The sequence below is a fragment of the Arachis hypogaea genome, chromosome 9, assembly GCF_003086295.3.
Source record: "Arachis hypogaea cultivar Tifrunner chromosome 9, arahy.Tifrunner.gnm2.J5K5, whole genome shotgun sequence".
In the NCBI taxonomy this organism is placed as follows: Eukaryota; Viridiplantae; Streptophyta; class Magnoliopsida; order Fabales; family Fabaceae; genus Arachis; species Arachis hypogaea.
The window spans coordinates 67,781,765-67,804,853 of NC_092044.1; the positions used below are offsets into that span (position 1 = coordinate 67,781,765).

Here is a 23,089-nt window from a genome sequence, read left to right on the forward strand (position 1 = left end):
TTTGTGTATCCGGTGGTAATATTGGAAAACAAAATGCTTAGGGCCACGGCCAAGACTCATAAGTAGCTGTGTTCAAGAATCAACATGCTTAACTCGGAAAGTCAATAACACTATCTGAAATTCTAAGTTCCTAGAGAAGCCAATCATTCTAAACTTCAAAGGAAAAAGTGAGATGCCAAAACTGTTCAGAAGCAAAAAGCTACAAGTCCCGCTCATCTAATTAGAATTAATATTCATTGATATTTTGAAATTTATAGTATATTCTCTTCTTTTTATCCTATTTGATTTTCAGTTGCTTGGGGACAAGCAACAATTTAAGTTTGGTGTTGTGATGAGCGGATAATTTATACGCTTTTTGGCATTGTTTTTAGGTAGTTTTTAGTAAGTTCAAGCTACTTTTAGGGATGTTTTCATTAGTTTTTATGTTAAATTCACATTTCTGGACTTTACTATGAGTTTGTGTGTTTTTCTGTGATTTCAGGTAATTTCTGGCTGAAATTGAGGGACTTGAGCAAAACTCTGAAAAAGGCTGACAAAAGAACTGCTGATGCTGTTGGAATCTGACCTCCCTCCACTCAAAATAGATTTTCTGGAAAGTAGACATCCAGAGCTTTCCAGCAATATATAATAGTCCATACTTTATTCGGGAATTGATGACGGTGGAGTTTCTGCACACCATAGATTAAGGGTGTGGAGCTCTGCTGTACCTCAAGTTTCAATACAATTACTATTACTTTCTATTCAATTCTCTTTTATTTTTATTCCAAGATATACGTTGCACAACACTTTGATGAATGTGATGATCCGTGACACTCATCATCATTCTCACCTATGAACGTGCGTGACTGACAACCACTTCCGTTCTACTCTAGGCCGGGCGCATATCTCTTAGATCCCCCAACAGAATCTTCGTGGTATAAGCTAGATAGATGGCGGCATTCATGGGGATCCGGAAAGTCTAACCTTGTCTGTGGTATTCCGAGTAGGATCCTGGGAATCCGAAAAGTCTAACCTTGTCTGTGGTATTCCGAGTAGGATTCTGGTATTGAATGACTGTGATGAGCTTCAAACTCCTAAAGGCTGGGCGTGATGACAAACGCAAAAGAATCAAGGTATTCTACTCCAACCTGATTGAGAACCGACAGATGATTAGCCATGCTGTGACAGAGCATTTGGACCATTTTCGCTGAGAGGATGGGATGTAGCTATCAACAAGGGTGATGCCTCCAGACGATTAGCCGTGCAGTGACAGCGCATAGGACCATTTTCCCGAGAGGATTAAAAGTAGCCATTGATGATGGTGATGCCCTACATACAGCTTGCCATGGAAAGGAGTAAGAAGGATTGGATGAATGTAAAAAAAAAGTAGAGATTCGAGAGGATTCTAGCATCTCCACACGCCTATCTGAAATTCCCACTATTGATCTACATAAGTATTTCTATCCCTTTTTATTTTCTATTTATTATTAATTTTCAAAACCCATAACCATTTAATCTGCCTAACTGAGATTTACAAGGTGACCATAGCTTGCTTCATACCAACAATCTCTGTGGGATCGACCCTTACTCACGTAAGGTATTACTTGGATGACCCAGTACACTTGCTGGTTAAGTTGAACGGAGTTGTGGGCTTCTCTAACAGTGCCTGGAATTCAACTCCACGTTAACTCTCACGTTAACAATCATAACGTGAGAGTTAACGTAGGCAATGCTAATGATCCAACGTTGGCGTTGTTGATCCTCTTCCACGTTAGAGTTCACGTTAACTAAGTTAACGTCACTCTTAACGTGGGGCATTGCCTAGTTTCCCAACGTTAGTGGTGTTCACTTTTACCACTAACGTTGAGGAGAAACGTTATTGGAGTTCATTTTTCTCGTTAACGTGGAGTCCTCTTTTTCTTTTACGTTAAGTACCACGTTAACTTAGTTAACGTGGCTCTCAACGTAAGCTATGAATGGCTTCGCAGGCGTTATTGGTGATCACTTTTCTCATTAACATTGCAAGCTCTTTGCCATCCCATGTTAGTAGTCACGTTAACTAAGTTAACGTGAATGATAACGTGGTCCTTCCATGCTTCATTTGTCCTGAAATCAAGCAATTAAAGTGCATCAAAGCTCTAGCTAAAGTCATGAGATTATGCATCATCAAATTCTCATGCAATTCTGGCAAAAATCTCATGAAATCATGCAAAATTCACAATAGTTGCTTAAATGAAGGTGTAAGTGTATTTTCACCCAAAACTTGCCTTATTCACTAGGAAAATGCATGAAACTACCCTAAAACAGTAAAGAAAAGGTCAGTGAAACTGGCCTAGATGCCCTGGCATCACAACACCAAACTTAAAGCTTGTTTGTCCCTAAGCAAGTACTGAAGTATAAGAAAAATGAAATGAAAGAACAAGAAGATAAAATGGAAGTAGCATTCCTGGTTCATGGAGTTTCATGCATAGCAACTTAGGTTCTTTCCTTTTAGGTTTCAAGCCTTTATCAAATCCCTAGTCACTCTCTTGATTGCATCCCTTGAGGCTTCTTTCTTATTGATCCTTCTCTTCTTTTTTCAAAGTTTATTTTTCTTTTACTAGGTGCTTTGTAAGAGGGCGACTCTTTATGATATGCTTTCAGCCAACACTCCCAAACCAGTTGGTTTTAAGGTGCTAGGTGTTAAGACGCCCCTAAGGACTTACTCCCTCAAGTCTCTTTCCCTCATACATACCCACCACAGGCACATGGTTTGTTATTCTTCTTTCTTGAGACCTTGGTGTCCAGCACCTCTTTGGGTTACTAAGTGCTCTGTAACAAGGGTTACTCTTGATAGTGGACTTTCAGCTGATAATCCCGGATTAGTTAATCCAAGTTACCAAGTGATAAGGCACCCCTAAGAGGTTATTCATCCAAGTATGTCCCTTGTACATAAACACCACAGACACATGCCTCAATTTTTGAAACCCTTGGTGCCTAGCATTGTTTCTTATTGTGTTTCCTTTCTTATTTTCACTTGTATTACTCTTTTTCTTTTCTTGTTGGGATCTTATTGGTTAGCTAGCCTCAAAGAATGTGTCTCAAACATAGGACTTAGGATGGATAGTTGCTTTCTTTCCTTTCTTGGTGAACCAACTTAGCTTACTAATCATTCTACCACAAACATTCAGAATGCACTTCATAAAATGACTCCACTCTTGTTCTTCATATAAAATTTTCTTTTTTTGATTAACTTAAAGAGACAAGCATACAAGTAAGAAGGATGAAAGTGAGCATTCAAGACATTAGGCTCAATAACATAAACCTAAGCAATGAAACTTAAATGCATAATTGAAAATCCTAAGCTACCATGGAAGCATGTTCTATTTCATACATGATTTTCCTTATTTAAAGCTTTGAAAAAGAAGGTAAACTAAGAAAGAATCACCACCTTTCACTTGTTGGCTTGCTCTTCTCTTCTGCTCCCTTGGGATTCTCCTTGATTACTTGAGTCTCCATTTCCCTTGCGCTTCCCCATCAACTTTTTCCAGAAACCGGCATCCTCCATCTTCTTCTTTAATGCTTCCTTTTGCTATTTCACCTTCCGTTCCTCTTGTTCAGTTAAGTTCTTGCGAACTGTCTCATAGCTTGGGATGTCAGGGTGCAGGTGATGCATATGCTCAACCACATAGTTTAACTTTGCCTGAGTGTTGATGCTGAATTCTTCTCGATGCAGTTGCCTTCCTTCATTTAGCACACTAAATTCGTTGAATACTTTAATCTGATTCATCTGGCGTTGATTGAGTTCCTGAAGGCGTTTATCTTGGCTTTCTTACCTTTCAGACACTTGATTGATGGCTTGAGTAAGCTGGGAATAGTGCTCTTGTTGCTGTTCCATTAGCTGTTTCTGCCATTCCCTTTGTTGATTCATCCAATTTGTTAGCATTTTCTCTTGCCAATCCATTCTCTGAGATTGAAGTTGCAATTGTTGTTCTTGTCCTTCCATGTATATCCTTGACAAATCATCAATGGCCCCTCGGATGTGACCCAAGTTGATGTTGGTTGGGTCATGATATACTTCTTGATGATATTCCGTGGGTTGGGGTTCTCCTTGGAGAGGCTCTTCCTCTTGTGCTTCTTCTGATGTCCTCTTCCTTAGATGGGGTCTTTTTTGCTGTTGAGCTGGAGTCACATGGGTTATGCATTGGAGTGTAAGTGATCTCCCAAGACCTATCCATGTTGGATTGCTGTCCTTAAAGACTACCTTGGCTTTCATGCATAATCTAAGGATGGTGTTGGGGTACCAAAGTCTAGCACCTGAATCCTTCTTCTCGGCTGGTTCTAGGATTCCTTCAGCTATAATTTTGTGCACATTGATGCTTCCACCCTTTATCAAGCAATGTACCATGGTAGCTCGAGTAATATTGACCTCAGAATTATTTGCTGCTGGAAGGATAAATCGTCTCACAAGCTCAAACCAACCCTTGGCTTCTGGGATGAGGTCTCCTCTCCTGATGAATCGGGGTCTCTTATTTGAATACCTTTCCCAGTCAGATCCCACAATGCATATGTCACCCACGATCTCTTCCAATTCATCATTGTCGGCGCCCTTATTTATTCTTTCTTGGTAACCAAGATCAACAAAACGTGGGGATTTCAAGTGGAGAACTCTAGTAATTGCATTGGGGCTAAAATCTACCTCTATTTCTCTTACATAGCTCTTGAAGGTAGGGGCTGTGGTCTTGTCTTCTCTAACCACATTTGCATAAAATTCCCTGATGAGGTTTGCATTTGCTCTTGCTTCCAGGTTAATGAGCTTTTCCCAACCCCTCTTTTCAATCTTCTCCCGAATTTGTGGACACTCATCTTTATCGAACTGGAAGGTTGATTCAGGCAGTATCTTCTTGTCCTTTATTCATTCGAACTCGAGCTCATGGAAGACTGTTTTGAATCTCCTGGTGTCAAAGGAAGGCTGCTCCATTGGTTCCTTTCCCCTTTGCCTCTTGAAGCTTGATGCTGCCATGAGTGAGAATTGAATAGTAAAGGTTAAAGGGTTGAAGATGGAGTTCGGTTGGGTTGAGGTAGAATGAGTCTTGAAGGAATGTGTTTTGAGAAAAAGGAGAAGAGGTGCGTTTGATGAATCTTTGAGAGAGACTGGATTGGTGAAGGTTCTTTATATAGATGGGTGGTGGTAGTTGAATGGCGTAGATCAATTGCACGGCCTTGATGGTGAACGGTTGGGGTTTGGTGCAAGGTGAGCACAAGGATCATCATATTTATGAACTGAGTGATTTGGTTTTCAAGATGACTCTTTCTCATCCTTTCAAGACACTACTTCCCAAGGGATTTTAGTTCGGTCCTCAAGATTGTCCACTCCCAATGTTGCATGGCAACACTTCCAATGACATTCCCTATGAAGACAAGTGTAAAATTCCCTTGGTGTAGTGGCCGAATCCTTCTTCCTCAATTGTCCTATCAAGTACCATCAATGTCCTTTTTGATTCCCTATACACGAAAAAGGGAGAATGTGAAAATTAATTGAAAAATTGGTGTGAAAATGTGTGAACTAATAAAATATTTCTTTTTCTTTTTCTTTTGTTTCTATATGACTAAATGTTTTCCATGAAAGCAAATCAATCAAACATTAAGCTACCCATGCATGCACGTTGGTACACCAAACTTGTTTGTAATCACATGGTGCAACAAGTTTGGGGAGTGAACTTTCCTCATAAGGTGTGTTCAAACCACACTTGGTGTGCTTTGAACACCAAACTTATCATGTACTATATGTTACATGTAGAGGGGCTTTATGTTAGTTGTCAAGATTAATCTGAACTTCCATGGAAATTACCTTATTGCTGTTATTAGAAACTAAAAAAAAAAGTTATAGAACATGGGTTGCCTCCCATGAAGTGCTTCTTTAACGTCATTAGCTTGACGTTTGGTTCTTGTCAAGGTGGCTGATAGTGCTTGAAGTCCTCCCCTCTTGCAGTGAACCTATGTCCATTAGCTTTGTTGATAAGCTCCATATGTTCTAAGGACATGATTTTATTGATGGTATACACTGGGGGCAGCTGAGATGGAATAGTGGGAAGGTGAGGTGGTATGGTTGGGAAGTATGTAGAGATCACTTCATCACCTGGAGAGAAATCTTCTATAGGAATCTTCTTGTTTCTCCATCTTCTGGGTACTTTCTTCCTTGTTTCTATTAGTGTTATCTTGCTTCCTACAGATTCTTCTTCTAAGGGATTTTTGTTGCTAGCTTTGCATGGCTCTGGTGGTTCTGGTTTCTTTTGGATACCCTTTTGATATGGTTCTTCCAGAGCACATGGCTTTCCAACCAATGGGGCTTCTATTTGAATTGTTTCCGCTTCACTGCTTGTTTCTTGCATCAATGCTTCCTTGGTTGGCTCCTTCATCAACTCTCTGTTATCATGATCTGATTGTTGTGAAGGTTTAAAGACATTGAAGGTGCGCTGCTCATCATGTATCCTCAGTACCAGCTCTCCTCACTCTACGTCTATGAGTGCTCTGGCTATGGCTAGGAATGGTCTTCCCAGAATGATGGGGTAGATAGGATTCTCATCCATTTCCAGAACAACAAAATCTGTGGGAAGGTAGTAGCCCCCAACCTTTATCAGCACATTTTCAACCACTCCTATTGCTTGTCTTTGAGTTTTGTCAGCTAATCTGATAATTACATCAGTGGGAGTTAGTTCATTGATTTGGAGCCTCTTCATGAGGGAGAGAGGCATTACATTGATGCTTGCTCCCAAGTCACAAAGCCCTTTGTCAATCATTGTTTCTCCTATGGCACAAGGGATGGGGAAACTCCCTGGATCCTCCTTCTTTGTAGGTGCCCCTGGTTGAATGAGGGCACTGCAGTCCTTGTTCATCTTTATGTTTTGTCCACCTTTCAATGGACTCTTTCTGGCTAGTAGCTCCTTTATATACTTGATGTAGAAAGGCATCTGTTGGAGGGCTTTAATGAATGGTATATTTATATCTAGAGATGCAAACATATCAAGAAACCTTGAGTACATTCTCCCTGCTACACCACCTTTAAGCCTGTGGGGAAAAGGTGCATATGGGTTCAATACCTCCTTCTTCTTTAGCTCTTCCTTGGATGTAAGCTGAGTTGCACATCTTCCTTCCTCCTGGCTTTCCTTTTGGTTATTTTGAAGGTGCTCTACTCCATTCATACTCCCCTCATCACTTGTGGTTATCATTTTGCATTCCTCCCATCTCACTTTCTTTGTTTCTCCTCTTGGATTATTCTCTGTATCACTGGGGAATCCATCAGTGGGTTTGGGAATTTGTTGAGATAGGTACCCTACTTGGGATTCCAATCTCTTGATGTTTTCTCCTTGGTTCTTGATATTAGCTCGCACTTCTTCCTTAAACACTTTGTTGTCTTGGACTTCTCTGCATATGTTTTCAAGTAGAGCCTCAATCTTTGAAAGCCTATCATCTGTCAATGATGGTGGGTTGAGATTAGGTGGTTGAGAAGGTTGGTTAGATGGATGTTGGTAATATCTCTGTGAGGTGTTTTGATTAGTAGCATTGTTGTTGGAGTTGAAGTTGTGGCGTCTCTGATCTTGCCCTTGGTCTTGTTGATTTCCCTATCCAAAGTTGGGGTGATTCCTCGATCCAGAGTTGTAAGTTTTGGAGTATGGATCATGGACTTGTCTAGGTGAGTTTCCCACATAGTTGGCTTGCTCCCAGTCACCTTCTTCTCCTATGTTTACTCCTTCTTGAGTTGGTGATGAGGTGATGGCTGCTGCAACTTGGTTCTCTTCCACCTTCTTGGTAAGATCTGCTAGCTGCTTGGTGATCATCTTATTTTGGGCTAACAGTGCATCCATGTGGTTCAGCTCTATTACTCCTCTAGTGTTGCTTCTTTCGGAGGCATAGAAGTAATCATTCTCAGCAACTATTTCAATGACATCTATGGCTTCTTCAATGGTTTTCTTCTTGTTTAAAGAGCCTCCTGATGAATGATCCACAGCCTTCTTTGACTCATAGGAAAGACTTTCATAGAAGATGTGAAGTTGAACCCACTCATTAAACATCTCTGGTGGGTATCTCCTTGTCAAGTCTTTGAATCTCTCCCATGCTTCATAAAGTGTCTCACCATCTTGTTGTCTAAAAGTCTGCACCTTAGTTCTTAGCCTATTGATCCTTTGAGAAGGATAAAATCTTGCTAAAAACTTGTTCACTACCTCTTCCCAATTGGTCAAGCTCTCCTTTGGAAAGGATTCAAGCCACTTGGATGCCTTGTCCCTGAGTAAAAAGGGGAACAAGAGCAACCTATAGACATCGGGGTGGATTCCATTGGACTTCACCGTGTTACAAATCCTCAAGAAGGTGGTCAAGTGTTGGTTAGGGTCTTCTTGAGCACCTTGGTGCACGAAATTGTGATCATCAATGGCGCAATCAACATGGTACGCTCAATTGCAATCTCAACTGTTTATCACAACTTCGCACAACTAACCAGCAAGTGTACTGGGTCGTCCAAGTAATAAACCTTACGCGAGTAAGGGTCGATCCCACGGAGATTGTTGGTATGAAGCAAGCTATGGTCACCTTATAAATCTTATTCAGGCAAACTCAAATCGTTATGGATGATGTATGAATAAAACATAAAGATAAAGATAGAGATACTTATGTAATTCATTGGTGAGAATTTCAGATAAGCGTATGGAAATGCTTTGTCCCTTCCGTCTCTCTGCTTTCCTACTGTCTTCATCCAATCATTCTTACTCCTTTCCATGGCAAGCTGTATGTAGGGTTTCACCGTTGTCAGTGGCTACCTCCCATCCTCTCAGTGAAAATGTTCAACGCACCCTGTCACGGCACGGCTAATCAACTGTCGGTTCTCGATCATGTCGGAATAGAATCCAGTGATTCTTTTGCGTCTGTCACTAACGCCCCACAATCGCGAGTTTGAAGCTCGTCACAGTCATTCAATCATTGAATCCTACTCAGAATACCACAGACAATTTTTAGACCTTTCGGATTCTCTTGAATGCCGCCATCAATTCTAGCTTATACCACGAAGATTCCGATTAAGGGATCCAAGAGATAAACATTCAAGCCTTGTTTGCTTGTAGAACAGAAGTGGTTGTCAGGCACTCGTTCACAAGTGAAAATGATGATGAGTGTCACATAATCATCACATTCATCATGTTCTTGGGTGCAAATGAATATCTTAGAACAAGAACAAGCCGAATTGAATAGAAGAACAATAGTAATTGCATTAATACTCGAGGTACAGCAGAGCTCCACACCTTAATCTATGGTGTGTAGAAACTCCACCGTTGAAAATACATAAGTGATAGTAGTGATCATTGGCTTCAGCCCCAGAGAGGGAACCAGAAGAACCAAGATCTGATCTAAGATCTAAAGTGATCAAAAGATGAAAATACAATAGTAAAAGGTCCTATATGTAGAGAACTAGTAGCCTAGGGTTTACAAAGATGAGTAAATTACATAAAACTCCACTTCCGGGCCCACTTGGTGTGTGCTTGGGCTGAGCATTGAAGCATTTTCGTGTAGAGACTCTTCTTGGAGTTAAACGCTAGCTTTTGTGCCAGTTTGGGCGTTTAACTCCCATTCTTGTGCCAGTTCCGGCGTTTAACGCCGGGCAGTTTTGAGCTGATTTGAAACGCCAGTTTGGGCCATCAAATCTTGGGCAAAGTATGGACTATTATATATTGCTAGAAAGCCCAGGATGTCTACTTTCCAACGCCGTTAAGAGCGCGCCAATTGGGCTTCTGTAGCTCCAGGAAATTTACTTTGAGTGCAGGGAGGTCAGAATCCAACAGCATCTGCAGTCTTTTTCAGCCTCTGAATCAGATTTTTGCTCAGGTCCCTCAATTTCAGCCAGAAAATACCTGAATTCACAGAAAAACACACAAACTCATAGTAAAGTCCAGAAAAGTGAATTTTAACTAAAAACTAATAAAAATATACTAAAAACTAACTAAAACATACTAAAAACATACTAAAAACAATGCCAAAAAGCGTATAAATTATCCGCTCATCACACCTCCTCCAAATGAGCAATTATTTTGCACCAAAGTGATGAGCTGGGGTTTTAGCTCGAAATTGTTGGCATGTATGGTGGGTTTCTGAATGCTGCTCCCACAGTTTCCAGGATTAGGGTTGATATAGGATCCTAAGACCCTCCTTTCTTGCCCAGCACGGTTGGCATGGCCTTGATTATGAACCTCCTCTTCATGGTTGTTCTCCAAATTCTCTTCCATGTTGGGTTCAAAATACTCTTCCTCTGCTTCCTCAGCACCAATAATCCTCTTTCCTCTTGTTTCCCTTCGTCGTCTCCAAAGGGTTCTTTCAGGTTCTGAATCAAAGGATGTTGAAGCTCCTTCTCTTCTCCCTGTCATACAACAAACAGATTGCACAACAGGAGGTATAGTGAAGATTATTCTTGTTAGAGTAATAGTTAGTGTGAGTGACGCAATTTATCAAATAGTTAGTGGGTTAGTGAGCTGAATTATGATCAGCTAAGAAAAAGAGAACAGAAAATAGAGAGGGTATAGGGGGTGAGGAAGAAATTAAAAACTAACTAAGGTAAATTGACTGAACAAAAAGAAACGAATAACGAAATAAAAAAATGCTCAATCTAGTGATCTTCTAACTTAATCATTGTTGATTCAAAATCAATCCCCGGCAACGGCGCCGTAAACTTGATGCATGAAAACTTGTCTCTCAACAAATTTCCCTTCGGCAAGTATACCGAATTATCGTCAAGTAAAACTCACAATAGAGTGAGGTCGAATCCCACAGGGATTGATTGGTCAAGCAACTTTAGTTAGAAGAATATGCTAGTTAAGCTAAACAGAATTGAGATTGAGATGCATGAATTTAAATGACAAGAAAGTAAATAACAGAAATTAAAGTGCAGAATCTTAAATGGGGAGTTGGGATAATGAGTAGGAAATTAAATGGTAGAAAGTAAATAGAATGGGTAAGATCAGAAATGGGGAGATCATTGGGCTTAGGAGATGTTGCATTCTCCGGATCAAGTTCATTCTCATCTCTTCCTCAATCAATGCATTCATTAATCTCCTTGGCAATCTTAAGTGATTGGATCCCAATTCATTGGCAATCCAATCTCTCTAAGCTTAAACAATTGCCCAATTCCTTGATTTAATTGCTTATGGGAAGAGATGAAAGTGTGGTCACTGATTATACCACATGTATTTCCAAATCAAAGTGTTGGGAGGATTAAATGTCACAATATCCATCCAAACCCTAATTTGGTCCAACATGAGAAAGCATTTCTAGCATGATTTCCTCATCCCTTTTCCAAGGTTCAAAGGAGATCCAATTATGGAGAGTTTATTTTCCAAGACAACTAACCAATTGAATTAAGATCAAAAGCTTTCTAGTAAGATCAAGAAAAAAGAAAGAAGAAGAAGAATGAAAACTATAATTGATCCATCAAATTACAACAGAGCTCCCTAACCCAATGAAAGGGGTTTAGTTGTTCATAGCTCTAGGAATCAAAAATGGCAGAAAAGAAGAATCCATGCTAGAAGTACAGAAAAGTAAATATGCAGAGAGTAGTTCCCAAAAGTGCTAAGCCTTCTCTCTAGTTCAAAACTAATCCTATTTATACTACTCCTCATGATTGATGACATGTCATCATATACCTATTTTTCTATGCTTTTTCATACAAGAAATTGATGATTTGTGCTTAAATATTGAATGCTTTTGTACTTAAATGATATATTTTCTTGATATTTTAATTTTATAAATCTTGTAGGAAATAAGAAGAAAAAGAAGCAAAGAAGAACAAAAAAAGGAGAAAAAAAGAGCTTTGGGGTACACTTTGGAGCCTTAGGCCACGCTTTTAAAAGCGTGGCCCATGACCAAATCAAAGAAAGAAGCAGCCAGCACGCACACTGCCCTGCTCTTGCCAAGGGCAGGGCAGAATCGTGATGCAAAGTGAGGTTGGAAGCAAGAATTTTCGCTAAGGTAAAATCTGGGCGCTCACAGCATGACCATGCCTCCTTCAAAGGGCTATAACTTGAGCTACAGACGTCCAATTGATGTGCTTCCAGTTGCGTTGGAAAACTGACATTCAGAGCTTTCCAACGATATATAGCAATCCATATTTGGCGTACAATTGAGGCAGGAACAAAAGGCATCTTTAAGGGCCAAAAACAAGCGAAAATAAACCAAAATGCTTCCACCAAGGCTTGAAGAGGGAGACACAAGGAAACCAAGGAAGTCTGCCCTCAAGGAGAGCAGAATGCCCTCTTGGAGGGCAATGTCGTGTTCTATTCAGGAAAATTCAAGGAAAAATTGCAACAACTTCCTCCACCAAGTTTCGAACACAAGACCTTCAAGGAAGTAAAGGCTTAGGCTTGGCGCACACAAGCGCATCATGGCACGGTCAAGGAATGTGGTGCGCGCACAAGACACACCAAGGCAACATTGCCCTGCCCTCCACAAGGGCAGGGCAGCATCTTCACACACCAAGCTCGCACGCACAAGCACCAGCACGCACACTTTCCTGCCCTGCCCTCCACAAGGGCAGGGCAGTCTCCTGGGAGCAAATAATCATGGGCCAAAAATTCAATTTCATATAAATTCAATTCCTCACCAAATTGAATCAAGGCCATCCAAGACCCATTCTCCCTCAAATCAAAAGCAAGCAAAAGCCCACTCAACATGACTCAAAGGCACACAGAGAAGCTAGATTAGGAATTTCATTTTTTGTAAATTTGTTTTTAATTTCAATTTCATTTTATTTTCATTTTTTTATTTTGTAAAGCCTATATAAAGGCATCAATTAGAGCTCGGAGGTGGGGGGACTAGCACACTAGGGAGTATTAGGATTTGAGAGCTCTCTCTCTTAGTTTTGATTGCTGTTTTGGAATTTTGGATTGGGAAGGAAGGAATTCTATTTCATTCCTGATTTGAGATTCATCTTGTTCTCTTACTGCATAACTCAATTTTCATTTGCTGTTTTAAATCTTCTTCTTCTGCAATCTGTTCTTTTAATTTCTGCAACTTCTCTCTTGTTGGATCAAGGAAGGACTTGAGATCTAGACTTGTTTTCTAGTCTCTTCCACTCCTGAGATCTTCAACATCCTTTTAATTGCTGCAAATTAAGCATTGCTTTTCTGTTTTTAAATTCTTCAAAGCATTTTACTCTTTTGCTTAAGATCTACTGCAATTCAATTCATCTTTAGTTCTTCTGTTTATTGCAATTTATTTTCTCTTGTTTAATTTCTGAAATTCCAGCACCCACTCTCCTTTATATTTGATACAATTTATATTTCTTGTCATTTAAGATTCTTGCAATTTACATTTCTTGCTCTTTAAGTTACTTGCCAATTTACATTCTGCAACTTTAAATTCATTGTCATTTACTTTCTGTTAGCTACAATTTCACACAATTCACTCAATGTTAGCTTGACTAAACTAATCACCCACTAAAATTGCTTGATCCATCAATCCCTGTGGGATCGACCTCACTCTAAGTGAGTTATTACTACTTGATGCGACCCGGTACACTTGCCGGTTGGATATGTGTGTTGGAAATTCATTTTTCCACAAAAACACCATCAATGATCTTCTAGTGAGTTCTTCAAGTCTTGGATGTGGTCTCTGGACCTTGAGTTAAAGTAATTCTCATCTTTAGTGGGCCCAGCTTGCAAAGAAATAAGAATTAGGCTTGGGCATTTAGTGAGATTAACGTTGGGTAATATTTTGAGTGCGAGAACGTTAGTGGCATTCACTTTTTCCACTAACGTTCCACCCTTATATATCCACGTTAATTCCAATGTTAGAAACCTTAACGTGAATACTAACGTTTCTTACTCAATCCTTGGCCAACGTTAATGGGACTCACTTTTCCCATTAACGTTGGCTTGTGCCCCTTTTTGCAAACGTTAATGGGAATCACTTTTCCCATTAACGTTGCTTGCCTCTTGCCCATATGTTAGATCTCACGTTAGCTTGGCTAACGTAGCTCTTAACGTGGGTCTCTATCACCTTCGAGAGCGTTAGTGACACTCACCTTTGTCACTAACGCTCTTATTGCCTTAAGTCTCTATGTTAGTGACACTCACCTTTGTCACTAACGCTCCTATTGATGAGAAGGAATGTGAAGGGGTTATTTTATCATCACTAATGGGTTCAGTTTCAATTTCAGGAGAGAAGATGGGGCCCACATGGTAAACAACTCACAAAACAAGGAAGTTAAAGTGTACTTGCACTTTGGAACTCAACACACGCAGAAGACACAGTGAGAAAAGAGTTGGCGCCTCTTCCCACGCTAGGCGTCACTTCCCAAAGTGGGAAAACATTTAATCCCTTTTATTTCCCACCTTCAAACAACATCATTCACCCATTATAAAAGCCTCACTCCCCATCTCTTCCCCCACTTCAACAACCTCTAAACCACTCACCTTCGCTTCTCTTCTCATCTTCTACTATCCCCTACTTTCTTCTTTCTTTTTCTTGATTGGGACAATCAAGTCCTAAGTTAGGTGTTGGTGTAAAACCTTGTTTTGCCTTCTCTTTCTTTCAACCCCCTATTTTTTTCACACTCTTCCAACCTAATGGCACCACCAAAAAGCTCAGCCTCAAAGAAAAGAAGGACCAGGGAACCAACCTCTGGATCCTCAAGCTCTTTTAATACCTACAAGTTCCTCTCCGTATTCAACCAAAATCAATTTTATGGTTGGGTGATTAAGAGAGCAATCATTCCAGAAGTTGGGTTTTAACTAGAAAGGAATGAACACATTGAAATTAACATTGAGATTGAACAGAGGGGTTGGTCACTTCTATGCAACCCACCAAAGAAAGTGGTAGAGAGCTTGGTGAGAGAGTTCTATGCCCAACACGGTACCTCAACCAGGGCAACAATATGGCTACATTAGCTGTGTGAGGGGGAAATCCATTGACTATAGCCCCAATAGCATAGAAAAAATGCTAATGGTGAAGAGGACAAGCTCCACTCGGAGCTATGAAGAGTGAATGAAGCAAGAAGACCTTGGGTTCGAGGAGATTTTGAACGAAATATGTGTGATGAATGTGCAGTGGATAAACGACAAGGATGGGATACCCAACCAATTGAGGAGAAGAGATTTGAGCCCCCAAGCTAGAGGGTGGCTAGAATTTGTGAGGAGGTCCTTAATCCCCACATCCAACAATTCAGAGGTGGCCAAGGAGAAAGCTGTGCTCATCTACAGCATCATGAAGGAGAGAACATCAATGTGGGGGAGATAATTGCCAACAACATCAACAAAGTGCTGAAAAGCACCAGTGACAACACAAGGTTGGCATTCCCCAGCATTATACAAAGGTTGTGTGATGAGGTTGGAGTTGAAAAGATTATTGATGAGGTGATCGTGAAGTAAGACAAATTCATCACTGCCAAGAAGATGGCAAAAGTGGTGGTTGTTCACCCACTCAACAGAGCTAGAGAACGAAGAGCCCATGCTCATGAACCACAACAACAACAAGAAGAGGGGGAGGCAGAAGAACAACCTCACTTCCTAGCACTTCAACCACCACCACACTACCAATATCAATAATTTCCAGAGGGATTCAATTGGGAGCAAATGCAAGGAGATGCACACCAAATGAAGGGAGATCTACACCACTTGAGGGAGGATGTCAATCAATTCAAGGAGGCTCAGCTACAATAATGGAGCCAAGTCAACCAAAACATTCAACAACTCCAAGAGAATTGGGAGCATATGAGGAAGGAGCAGCAAGAACAATTTGACTGGAGAGAGGTGTAAAGCGCACTGGACAAAATAGGAGAGCAAGGCAAGTGGTAACAGAGGAACTTGGCCGAGTTCAGGCATCTCTATGATGCCAGGACCATATCTAGGAGGCAGTATGACATCATCAAACAAGCAAAGCTGAATCACTTGTGTAATGCTGTTGCCACTCTAAACCCAGGATACCCAACCTTCATGCAAGGGATGGAAGAGCTAAGTGCAAGACAAGAGGAAATCTAAGCCAAACATAAGGAAGATGAAAAGAATTACATGAGGAGGCTATGATTTTGGAAGCCCAAGGATGCCAAAGCTCAAGAAGGTTCCTCCAAGCCAGATGAAGGTAGCTCATCCCTTCCCAAGAAGAAGGACAAAGGGAAGGGACCAATGAACTAAAGATGAAGCTGCTCAAAGTTGTTGAGTCCCATGGTTGACACTTTCCAATTTCTGAATTATGTTTAAGTCTTTGCTTTGTTTACTTCTTGAATAATCATGCTAGGGTAGTTTATGTTTTATGCTTAGTTTCAATTCATGTTTGAAGTCTTTATGAGTCTTTTTTTTACAAGAAAGAAAATTCCATGTATTTCAAGTTTTCATTACAACTTGAATAAAAGTAGAGCTTGTCTCCATAAGAGTTACTGTGAGTTGTGCAAAAACAATAAGAGAGACCAATGCCAAGAAGGATAATCAAACAAACTAAGAAACAAGAAGCTAAGTGTAGAACCTTGGATGAACATAAAAAGAAAATGAGTCATGGAGAGAACTAGTCCTAGAAGGTATAACAAAGGGAAGACTAAGGGGTGTTCCTTGAATATCTATAGAACCAAGAGGTAGTAAGCAATAAAGACCCAAGGCTCTGAGTATCAACTACTGGGATAGAAAAGAAAAAGAAACATTAAAAAGCTCAAAAGAATTAATGATCCTAGTAGATGCTTGTGGTGAAGATGTGTCAAAAAGAGACCGGGGCAAGTAAATTCTTAATGGTGTCTCAACACCCAGTACCCTAAAACCAACTGGTTTGGGAGTGCTAATTGAAAGCCTAATTAAAGGGTTGTATTGAGACAAAACACTTAGAGTCGTGGTCAAGAAAGCAAAACAACCTTTACTACTTCAAGGTGACAATCAATAGAAAGGACCCCTAAAGCCTATACCTGAGTGAACCCTCAAGGATCCAAGAGCTTTCCATGACAATTAGAACATTCACACATGTGTTAGACACTTAGTTTCACTCTTAGTTGTATTGCAATCATTCGAAGCCAAGGCCTTAATATATAAAGTTTACTCACATTGATTTGCTTGGGACAAGCAAAGCTTAAGTTTGGTGTTGTGATGACTTGCATCATCTACCCTTCTTTCTTGCATAAAAAAGAACATAAAAGAGCACAAATCTCATTTGATCAGTACAATTCATGCATTATTTGATGAATATTATGGTACATTACTTTGAGATGAGTTGTGCTGAATTGCAGGTGAAAAAGGTATCAAAAATGGGAAGAAGACAAACAAGAAGCTGGGCGTGTGAAACTGGCGTGTCACTTGGGGGTAAACGCCACAAAAATGCAATGGCGTGGCACGCCAGGAGCTAAGCGTGGCACGCTAGTACCAAATTCCATAAGGGAGATCCAAGCATGCATGTGGGCGTGCCACGCCAGCGACTAGGCGTGGCACGCTAGTACAAAATTCCAAAGAGCAAAATGGAGGACACAAAGGGGGCGTGGCACGCTAGGTTGGGCGTGGCACGCCTGACCCATCAACTACTATGGGCGTGGCACGCCAACTCACTACCTCAAGAAGAACCTCCACTACGGCGTGCCACTTGGTGTCGAAGGCGTGGCACGCCAGCTCTAGAAAGTCACTTTGGCGTGCCACTTGAAGACCCAGGCGTGGCACGCCAAGCTTGAAGAATGCACAAATACATGGGCGTGCCACTTGAGCAGCATGGCGTGGCAGTTGAAGACTGGGCATGCCACTTGGTGTCGAAGGCGTGGCACGCCAGTTCGAAAAACTCACTTTGGTGTACCACTTGAAGGCCAAGGCATGGCACGCCACTTACTGGAACAAGACAAGATCATAGGCGTGGCACGACAACCTCTAGGCGTGGCACGGTGGTATAAGTTTCCAGAAAGGATGGAAGAAGCAAATTACATGGGGCGTGCCACTTGGTATCAAAGGCGTGGCACGCCAATCACTATTCTTCACTTAGGCGTCCCACTTGAGCAACCAGGCGTGGCATGCCAGTGTCATTCAGAGGCCAAAGCATCACTAGGGCGTGCCACTTGAGTTCGTGGCGTGGCACGCCAAACAGAGGAACCACTCACTCACGAAGGGGTGTGGCACGCTTGACCCTAGGCATGCCACGCTAGTGCAACTTTCTAGAGAAGCTTAGCCAAGCACATAACAAGGGCGTGGCACGCCAGACCCTGGGCGTGCCACGCTAGTTCAAGTTTCCAGAGGCAAAGGGAAGTGGAAAAATCAAAGGGGGCGTACGACTTGAGCTCAAAGGCGTGGCACGCCAACACAAGAATTCCACTATGGTGTGCCACTTGATTTCGAAGGCGTCGCACACCAAGGTTGACAAGGGACAAGCGTGCCACTTGAAGGATTGAGCGTGGCATGCCAAGCTATTTTGAAGGGCATGTGACACGCCGGTAAAGCGCCAGCCACACGCCAGCTAAGGAGTCATGTTCATTGAGTGTTTTCTTTCCCTCCAAAATGTAATTTTCTCTTTTTCATTTTTGTAATTTCTTTATTTTCACTAGGAGTAGTATAAATACCCCCAAAGAGTATTGAAGAGGGGTTTAACAGTTAGTTTTAGATCCACTCTTACATTCCATTTTTGAGTACTTTTCAAGCTATGAGAAGCTAACTTCCCTCTCATTGAGAGAGGGAGCTCTGTTGTACTTGATGGATTGATAATAGTGAAATTCTTATTCTCTTCATCTTCTCTTGATTTGCTAGAAGGAATTTTGTTCTTAATGCTTAGTGTTCAATTATCTTGGGAAAGAGATTGAATGCAATTGGGTTTCATGGGAACCCTGGGAAAGGAAACATGAAACCATGCTTGAAATCCCTTCTCACACTTGAGTATAATCTGGGTTTTGGTGATGGGATACGTGACATATAATCCCCCCTCTACCTGGACCTATGAGGGTGTGTGGTATAATGAGGGACCAAGCACATCTCTCTTCATGAACAATTAGACCAAGGAATTGGCTATTGATCAAGATCTGAGAGATTGAGTCACCAAGGGATTGGGCCTCAATCAATCAAGATTGCCAAGAGGTCAATGAGTTGCATGATTGAAGAAGATATAAGCTAGAATTGATCCAAAGAGACAACATCTCCCAATCTCAATGAATTCCCCCATTCTTATCTATCCATTTCTTTATAGCTCAATTTTACATTCAGCAATTCCCCACTCCCATTTACATTCAAGTCATTTATGATTCAGCACTTTAGATTCTGCAATTTCCATTTCTGCACTTTACTGTTTTTCTTTACATTCTAGTCATTTACATTTATGTCATTTACAATTCTGCACTTCACAATCTTATTGATCCGCTTGACTAATTCATCAATCAATTAAAACTGCTTGGATTTGCCAATCTCTGTGGATACGATCCCACTCCACTGTGGGTTATTACTTGGCGATAATTTTGGTGCGCTTGCCAAAAGAACTTATTCACTAAATTTTAAAAGGGGTAGTGAATCGAGGTCATCACCCTCCCTCACACACTTTTCCTTCTCTTTCTTTTCTTTGTACTTTTCATTTATGAATTTTGAAGTTTCAATTTTAGTTTTAATCTTCATCTTTACTTTTCTGCACCTTCTTTCTTTGCTTTTTTGGTAGAGCAATGATCAACTAACTCTTTTCATTGGGTTAGAGAGCTCTATTGTGATTCAATGGATCAATTGTAGTTCTTATTCTTCTTCTTCTTTCTTTTCTCTTGATTTTACTAGAGAGCTTTCGATCTTCATCCAATTGGGTAATTGTCTCGGAAGAGAAATTGCTCATACTTGGATTTCCTCTGAACCTTGGAAGAGGAGTGAGGAAATCATGCTAGAAATGCTCTCTCACATTGGATTAGGTTGGGGATTGGATGGATATTGTGACATTTAATCCTACCAATACTTTGATCTATGAATGTGTGTGGTATAATCAGTCACTAAACTTCATCTCTTCCCATGAGCAATTAAATCAAGGAATTGAGAAATTGTTCAAGCTTAGAGAGATTGGATTGCCAAGGAATTGGGATCCAATCACTTAATATTGCCAAGGAGATCAACGAATGCATTGATTGAGGAAGAGATGTGAATGAACTTGATCCGGCGGATTGCAATATCTCTTGATCCCAATGTTCATTTTATTTTTAGTTCTTACATTTACTTTTCTTGCCATTTTACTTTTTTGCACTTTATTGCTTCCTTTACTTTATGCCATTTACATTTCCTTGTTACTTATCACTCCAATATGATTTGTCTAACTAGGATAATCAATTAACCATTGATTGCTTAATCCGTTAATCCCTGTGGATTCGACCTCACTTTATTGTGAGTTTTTACTTGACGACAATTCGGTATACTTTCCGAAGGGAAATTTGTTGAGAGACAAGTTTCCGTGCATCATGTTTATGGCGCCGTTGCCGGGGATTAATTGTGATTAACAAACTACCAGTTGATTGATTTACTAGATTAGACACTTTTCTTTTGTTTTTTTTTCTTTTGTTTCTTTAGTTTCTTGTGCTAACTAACTGTTTGTGATATTTCCTCACTGGAAATTTCCATATTTGTGACAATGGAGATTCCAATTTTTTTGGTGATTATTGTTTGAGACAGAGCTTTTTGCAGGAATGAAAGGAGCATCCATCATACTTTTGTCAATCAAATTTCATGGGAAACTCCCAACCACCACAGAATGATTCACTTTACTATGCTCATGGTGGGTGGGAGTATCAAGAACATGAAATGGGGTACTTTCCAGAGCCACAAAATGGTCCATATGATTGTGAAATTTATCACTACTCAAGTTGTGGATGGGAAGATCAAAATCAAAGAGATTTCACTCATTCATAACCCATTCATCAAGAGCTATCACCTCTCAATTATCCAACCTCACCTCTAAGTTTTACATGCCTAAATTCTTCATCACTTGAGTATACCTCAGCATAAAATTCTATCCCAAATCCATACAATTCATTTTACCATCCACAAAACTCAATCTACTACCCACAAGAGTCATACCACTTTCAGAACACACAACCACAAAACAACCAATTCCATTCACAAGCCAACCCCGACCAACCATTACAACCTACCCAACCTCCTTTAGATAGACTTGCTAGGATAGAACTCATCATTGAAGAACTCAAAAAAAGTAGAGAAGAAGATAGACTCGCTAGGATAGAACTCCTCCTTGAAGAAATAATAAAGACAAACGAAGAGGAGAAAATAGCCAAAAGGGACCATGAAAAAAAATTGAGACAGAATGCACAACTCTATTCTAAAGAACAATTCATTGAAGAGCTGAGATCATAAAGAGAGACCACTTCACTCTCTTCAGAAACAGAAGAGTTCATTCAAAGATCAAGAACAAGGGAGGAATCAGAAGAACAAGAAAAAGAGGCAGCCATACCAAGTGAGATTCATATGAAGAAGGAGGAGGTTGTGAGAATATATAAGCCTAAGGCTCCATACCCACAGAGGTTACTAGTGGTGACAAAGGAACATGCAAACTCACTCCCAAAAGACTCAATGCAATATCATGTAGAAGAAAGGGAGGAAGTCAATCAAGGGAGTCCACACTACTCTAATGACACAGAGAGTTGCATAAAGGGTGAGTTCATTGAACCACCAATTCAAGAAGCTCCTGGTGAAGAAAACACTCCAACCATCATACAATACCCAAATCCTGAAATAAAAGTGGTGAAGGCAATCAACAAAAGCACCAAAAAGAGGATGGTTACCAGGAAATGAAGGACAATATCCATGAAGAAGAAAAGGTCAACCAAAAGCCATCCCACCCCTACCCCAACAAGCAAGTTTACTCAAGCTAACAACAAAAGAAAGCTTGCTGGGGAGAAGCACTCAAAACAAGGGCAATAACTGGCTCCTCTTTTCTCTTGAAGTCATTCCTCTTTACAAACTAGAAGAAGAGGACGAAAGTCATGAACAACATATCAAGCTAATGACATTAAAAGAGCTCTTGTTGGGAGGTTGATGAGCGGATATTTTATACGCTTTTTGGGGGTAATTTCATGTAGATTTTAGCATGTTTCAGTTAGTTTTTAGTAAAATAATATTAGTTTTTAGGCAAAAATCATATTTCTGGACTTTACTATGAGTTTGTGTGTTTTTCTGTGATTTCAGGTATTTTCTGGCTGAAATTGAGGGAGCTGAGCAAAAATCTGACTTAGGCTGAAAAAGGACTGCTGATGCTGTTGGATCCTGACCTCCCTGCACTCGAAATGGATTTTCTGGAGCTACAGGAGTCCAATTGATGCGCTCTCAACGGCGTTGGAAAGTAGACATCCAGGGCTTTCCAGCAATATATAATAGTCCATACTTTGCGCGAGGATAGACGACGTAACTTGGCGTTAAACGCCAAGTTCATGCTGCTGTCTGGAGTTAAACGCCAGAAAAACGTCATTATCCGAAGTTGAACGCCCAAAACACGTCATAACATGAAGTTTGACGCCAAGAAAGGCCTCTACACGTGGATAGCTTTATTCTCAGCCCCAGCACACACCAAGTGGGCCCCAGAAGTGGATTTCTGCACCAATTATCTTAGTTTACTCATTTTCTGTAAACCTAGGTTACTAGTTTACTATTTAAACAACTTTTAGAGACTTATCTTGTAGCTCATGACATTTTCAGATCGGAATTACATACTTTGTGACGGCATGAGTCTCTAAACTCCATTGTTGGGGGTGAGGAGCTCTGCAGCGTCTCGATGATTTAATACAATTCCTTTGTTTTCCATTCAAACACGCTTGTTCTTATCTAAGATGTTTATTCGCGCTTAACTATGGAGAAGGTGATGATTCGTGACACTCATCACCTTCCTCAAACCATGAACGTGTGCCTGACAACCACCTCCGTTCTACATCAGATTGAATGAATATCTCTTAGATTCCCCAACAGAATCTTCGTGGTATAAGCCGGATTGATGGTAGCATTCATGAGAATCCGGAAAGTCTAAACCTTGTCTGTGGTATTCCGAGTAGGATTCCGGGATTGAATGACTGTGACGTGCTTCAAACTTTAACCTGCTGGGCGTTAGTGACAGACGCAAAAGAGTGATTCTATTCCAGTAGGAGCGGGAACCAACCGGTGATTAGCCGTACTGTGACAGAGTGCGTGCATAG

At 40.7% G+C, this 23,089-nt stretch overlaps 1 non-coding gene across 1 annotated transcript; it reads left to right on the forward strand.

Annotated features, from left to right (window-relative positions):
• The first annotated feature begins 8,024 nt into the window (after positions 1-8,024).
• On the forward strand, positions 8,025-8,132 carry LOC112713725 (small nucleolar RNA R71). The gene has a single exon (XR_003158694.1). It is a non-coding gene; the product is annotated as a small nucleolar RNA R71 (small nucleolar RNA).
• Positions 8,133-23,089: the final 14,957 nt, after the last annotated feature.